We start from the raw sequence: 6,160 nt of genomic DNA on the forward strand, positions 1-6,160 counted from the left end.
GGACTTCACCTCTCCATGCTCCCAGTGGACCGACCTGGGTGGTCGTATAAAAGAAAGACGTGAGAGAGAGAGAAGGGAGTTTTTTTTTGGCTGAGAGGCTGGATGTGAGCAGAGGCATCAACCGAGGTGAGCTGCTGGATCGTGAGAGGCACGACTGAGATGTCTGAGGATTGAATGCAGGTGGTTGCACGTGATCTTGGGAGCGGGCTTGGATGATTGAAGGAGAAAACAGGGAACTCCTTTAGTTTCCTTATTTTCTTTTTCTTCTTCTTATTCTCTGGCTGTTGTTTTTTGTTTCCTTCTTTTCTCTCATGATTCCTAAGGTTATTAGCCTAATCATGTTTGGCTAAAACCTCTTAGCTAGGGCTAAGAGGTGAAGCTTGTAACATGATGGGAGACTCTTACCTTATGCCGTTGATTTAATTTATATTGTTGAACTACCTTGATTGCGGTTAAATTAAGGGAATACTTTTAGTTCTTAATGGTTTGTTGTGACTGAAATTACAATAGATCTGCAATGGCTTTGAGTATTTCTTTCTCCTTTTATTGTTTATGACATCAAGAAGCTCTGTTGTTCGCCATCGTCTCATGGGCATAGTCGGATGACGGTACCCTTCCTAACCTTCATAGTATGTTGATTGGTTGATAATTAGTTTAATTCTGTTGTTTACTTTGTCTCCTGGGCATGGTTTGGTGATGGAATCCATTCTAATTCATATACTTTTCATCTCTTTAAATTATATCAGAGGAAGTTCAGTTTAATTTCCATGAATTTTGAAGCAGGCATAAGATCTCCCTGATCTCTACAAGTGGATCCTCTGAATCCCTAGTTTCTTATCTCTGATTTCTCTTAAATTTTTCATTAATCTCTCACCATCATTCATCAATTTATATTTGATTTAAATTTCATCTTAGGCTAGTTCTATTTTTACCTAGTTTTAGATAACGTATAGGTTTCAATCCCTTGGGATTCGACCTCGGTCTCACCGAGTTTATTACTACATCACAACCCTATACTTGGGGAGTGAACACTTGTGGTTAGCTAACCTCTTAGCAAGGGCTAAGAGGTGAAGCTTGTGGTGTGATGGGAATGATTCTATGGCTTTTATTCATGTTATGAACTGATTTGATTCTAGTTTAATTATTAAGGAATGCCTTTAGTTGTTAATGGTTTGTTGTGACTGAAATTACAATAGATCTGCGATGGCTTGGGTATTTCCTTTTTCTCTTGTGATTATGAAGTCAGGAAACTCTGTTGTTTACTATCGTCTCCTAGGCATGCTTAGATGATGACACCCTTCCTACCATTCATACATCTCTCAGATTGAAGTAGATTGGTTTAATTCTGTTGTTTACTTTGTCTCATGGGCATGGTTTTGTGATGGAATCCATTCTAATTTACTTAAATATTATCTCTCTAAAACTAGATCAAAAGACGTTCAGATTTGATTTTCAGGTTATATCTTCCAACTGGATGAAGATGGGACTTGAAGTCCAGTTGAGTTCATAAATTGACCGTAGATCTCCCTGATCTCTACAAGTGGATCCTTTGAAGCCCTAGTTCTTTTCCCTGAATTCTTTAAGTTTTAGATAATTATTTCATCATTATTCCTCAAATTACAGTCGATTTAGATTTCATCTCATTCTAGTTCTAGTTCTACTTAGTTTCAGATAACATACAGGTTTCCATCCCTTGGGATTCAACCTCGGTCTTACTGAGTTTATTACTACATCACAACCCTATACTTGGGAAGTGAACAAGTTTTTGGCGCCATTGCCGGGGATTGACGGTTACGTTTTTCTAAGATTAACTAATTTTAGGATTAGTTTAAGATTAGGATTTTCTAATTTTAGGTTAGAATTTTTTCTGTTTTTAGAAACTAATCTGTTTTCCCTGTTTTGTAGGATCTCGACATAAACTTCTAATTTGGTAAATCCCTTCTAACTTCTCTACTTTTTCTATTTTTAGAATTAGGATTTTAGTTTTAGAAACTTTCTTATTCTAGGTTTATTTTTTAAAAACTAACTTTCTATTTTATTTTTAAAATTTTTTTTTCTATTTCTAGGCTTTCATTTATTTTAGAAAGTTTTTCCCTTTTTAGAAACTAACCTAACTTTCCCGTTTTGTAGGATTCTGAGATAGGTTTCTAAATTGGTAATTTCTTTCTTAATTTCTTCCTTGCTATTTCTAGATTAGGATTTGTTTTCTTTTTTTTAGCAAGTTTCTAATTCTAACTCTTTTAGAATCTAACTTTGTTTCTTAATTTATTTTTAAAAATTTTCTACTTGTAAGCTTTTTGTTTAGAAACTAACCTTCCTATTTTGTAGGTTTTTAAGATAGAAATTTCTAATTCGGTAAGCTTTTTCTCTACTTTCTATTTTTCAGATCTCTTTTTGTAATTTACTTCTAGTTTAGGACTTTCCTAATTTATTTTAGAAATTTTCACTTTCTTTTGGGAATTTCTTCTTTTGGAAACTAGTTTACTTCTATCTTTCTTTTTAAGGATTTTCTAATTTTAGTCCTTTTTTTAGAATCTAACTTATTTTGTTTTGTTTTCCAGGTTTTTAACTTAGGGACTCTAATTTGGTATCTTCTTTCCAACCTTCTTTTTCTAGATTTTTATTTCCTTTCTTAGGATTAAGTTTCGAATTTGATTGAGGACTGTGAGTGTTTCATGCCCAAGTGGGCCCGTGACAACACTCGACGTCTCTTGACTGAAGGAGGATTGGTTGAGGGGTTGACTATCCATCGCAGGACTAGACACCACTCGAAATCCCCTGAGTTAATTGAAGTGATGGCTGAGAACCAACCTCTTCTACCCCAACCTAGGGTGGAGGACATTCAGGATGAGAATGAGGTGCATCAAGCACCCCCGCCTCGTACTTTATGAGATTATTTACAACCAGCGGGGGTGAGTACGCCCTCATGCATGATTTTTCCTAAAAATACAGGACATATGGACATCAAGCCAGGGGTTATCCAACTCCTTCCTAAGTTCCATGGGCTTGAATCTGAAGAACCATATCTACATTTGAAAAAGTTTGATGAGATCATAGCCACTTTATATTTTCAAAATGTGTCTGAGGACACAGTCAGGCTGAAACTCTTTCCTTTTTCCTTGAAGGAGAAGGCTAAGACGTGGTTACATTCACTACGTCCTAGATCCATTGGCACATGGAATGATATGCAGAGAAAATTTGTAAAGAAATTTTTTCCACATCATAAAACAATTACCCTTAGAAAAGCAATCATGAACTTTACCCAAAATGAGGATGAAACATTTTACCAATGTTAGGAAAGGTTCAAGGATTTGGTCAGTTCATGCCCACAACACGGCTTTGAAACGTGGAGCATTACAAATTTTTTCTATGATGGACTGACATCTTCCATGCGCCAAATGGTCGAGACAATGTGTAATGGAGAATTCATTAATAAAAATGTCGACGAGGTATGAGATTACCTCGATAGTCTTGTTGAAAAAACACAATCATGGGACTATTACCCAAAATCGAACACCACGTTTAGGCCGACTCAATCTAAGGAGAAAGGTGGATTGTATCTCTTGAAAGAAGAGGATGATCTCAAGTATAAAGTGACTACGCTCATAAGAAAATTTAAGGCCATGGAAGGAAAGAAGGATAAGGTTAATGAAAGTGTTTGTGGCATCTGTGATTGCAACATTCATACAACTGAAAATTGTCCTACAATACCTGCCTTTCGAGAAGTGTTGAATGAATAATCCAATGCGGTAAATACTTATCAAAGACCTTTCAATGGACTGACCTCAAATACGTACAATCCTGGTTGGAAAAATCATCCAAACTTCAGTTGGAGAAATGGACAAACTGTTACCCCTCAAGGTTTCTTCAATTAAAATCCAAATCAGGGGAAACCTCAAGAAGAACCGATTCAAAATTCCATGCAAGAGCTGACCCAGGCAATGCGAGATTTTATGCAAAAGATGGATTCACATATGACGGTTATAGAAAAGGAGATGCTTCCTGCACAACCGCTTCCTAATCCTTAACCGCAATACGAGATAAGTAATCCCACCTCTTCAAATCAAATGGAGCACGCTAAATCCATCACCACTCTTAGGAATGGGAAGATCATTAATAAAACCCTTCCAGTTAGGCCTGAAAAGCCTCAAGAACTAGAAGAGGACAACAATGATGGATCTAGTGATGCCTCACAAAAATTAGAACCGAAACTTCTAGAAAAGCCAGTTGCTCTATTTCCTCAACGATTGGTCGCACCAAAACCTCTCTCTAACTCTCAGGATATCCTAGAGGTGTTAAAACAAGTGAAAGTCAACATTCCTCTACTTGATGTCATAAAACAGATACCTTCATATGCCAAATTCCTAAAAGACTTATGCACGACCAAACGACGGCAGAGTATTCAAAAAAAGATCTTCTTGACTGAGAAAGTGAGTGCCATCCTAAAGCAAGACGTGTCACAGAAATTCAAAGATCCCGGTAGCCCAACCATATCATGTGTAATCGGAGACTATCGAATTGATCACACACTTCTTGACTTAGAGCGAGCGTCAATCTGATTCCCTACTCGGTATATAAACAATTAGGTTTGGGTGAATTAAAACTCACCCTAACCACACTACAACTTGCTGATCGCTCTGTTCGTGTACCAAGAGGGATAATTGAGGATGTGTTGGTCCAAGTTGATAGATTTTACTACCCTATAGATTTTATCATCCTGGACACTGAACCCATCAATAACATGAGCACTCAGATTCCCGTTATTCTTGGATGCTCATTCATTACCACTTCAAACGCAATTATCAATTGCAGGAATGGTGTCATGACTATGTCTTTTGGGAATATGACATTGGAGTCAAACATCTTTTTCAATAACAGTAGAAACTAAGAGGATGATGACGATTTCCACGACATTAACATGATTGACTCTTTCATGGAAGATACGACACCTTTGATCTTATCCTCTGATCCTCTAGAGACGTGCCTGGCCCACTCCCATGATTTTGATGATGACATGATTAGGGAGACATGTGCCTTGCTTGATACTGCATCGGTACTTGAAGTTAACCGGTGGAGGCCACAATTTGAAGAATTGCCACAAACCGATGTAGTGCCTCTACCGTCTAACCTCAAGCCACCGAAGTTTGACCTAAAACCTTTGCCCTCTGATTTAAAATACGCATATTTAGGTCAAGATGAGACATATCCGGTGGTGATTTCTACCCATTTGGAGAAAGAAGAAGAGACTATGCTCATATCTACTCTCATTGAGCATAAGGGAGCCCTTGGATGGATGATAGCGAACCTCAAGGGAATCGACCCTTCGATTTGTACTCACCGCATATATCTTGAGGATAATGTGAAGACCGCTCGACAATCATAACATAGACTAAATCCAAACATGAGGGAAGTGGTTAAGGCCGAGGTTCTTAAACTATTGGATGTGGGTATCATATACCCCATATCCGATAGTCAATGGGTGAGTCCAACTCAGGTAGTTCCTAAGAAGTCTGGGATCACCATCATAGCCAATGCTAATAATGAACTCGTGCCAACTAGAGTTACTACTAGTTGGAGAATGTGCATTGACTACAGGAAGCTAAATACCGTCACGAGGAAGGACCACTTTCCTTTGCCCTTCATTGATCAAATCTTGGAAAGGCTAGCTAGTCATTCCTATTACTATTTCCTTGACAGGTATTCGGGCTACAATCAGATTGAAATCGCCCCTGAGGACCAGGAAAAGACCACATTTACATGTCCCTACGACACCTTTGCCTACAGAAGGATGCCATTCGGATTATGTAATGCCCCTGCCACCTTTCAGCGATGTATGATGAGTATCTTTTCTGACATGGTGGGGAAATATCTAGAGGTCTTCATGGATGATTTCTCTGCTTTCAGTTCATCTTTCAGCGAGTGCTTAGAGAGTCTTAAATGTGTGATGAAAAGATGTGAAGAAAAGAACTTGGTACTTAATTGGGAGAAGTGTCATTTCATGGTTCATAAGGGAATTGTTCTTAGACATATTATATCATCCAAAGGAATCAAGGTAGATAAGGCAAAAATTGATCTTATCTCTAACCTACCTCTACCCAAGAACATACGAGACGTGCGATCCTTCTTAGGACACGCTGGGTTTTACAGAAGATTCATAAAG

The 6,160-nt window shown here is 38.0% G+C and overlaps 1 non-coding gene across 1 annotated transcript; it reads right to left on the reverse strand.

Moving 5' to 3' along the window:
- Positions 1–3,233: 3,233 nt before the first annotated feature.
- LOC131232064 (small nucleolar RNA R71) lies at positions 3,234–3,340 on the reverse strand. Its single transcript, XR_009164669.1, has one exon. It is a non-coding gene; the product is annotated as a small nucleolar RNA R71 (small nucleolar RNA).
- Positions 3,341–6,160: the final 2,820 nt, after the last annotated feature.

Source organism: Magnolia sinica, chromosome 17, assembly GCF_029962835.1.
Source record: "Magnolia sinica isolate HGM2019 chromosome 17, MsV1, whole genome shotgun sequence".
Classification (NCBI taxonomy): Eukaryota; Viridiplantae; Streptophyta; class Magnoliopsida; order Magnoliales; family Magnoliaceae; genus Magnolia; species Magnolia sinica.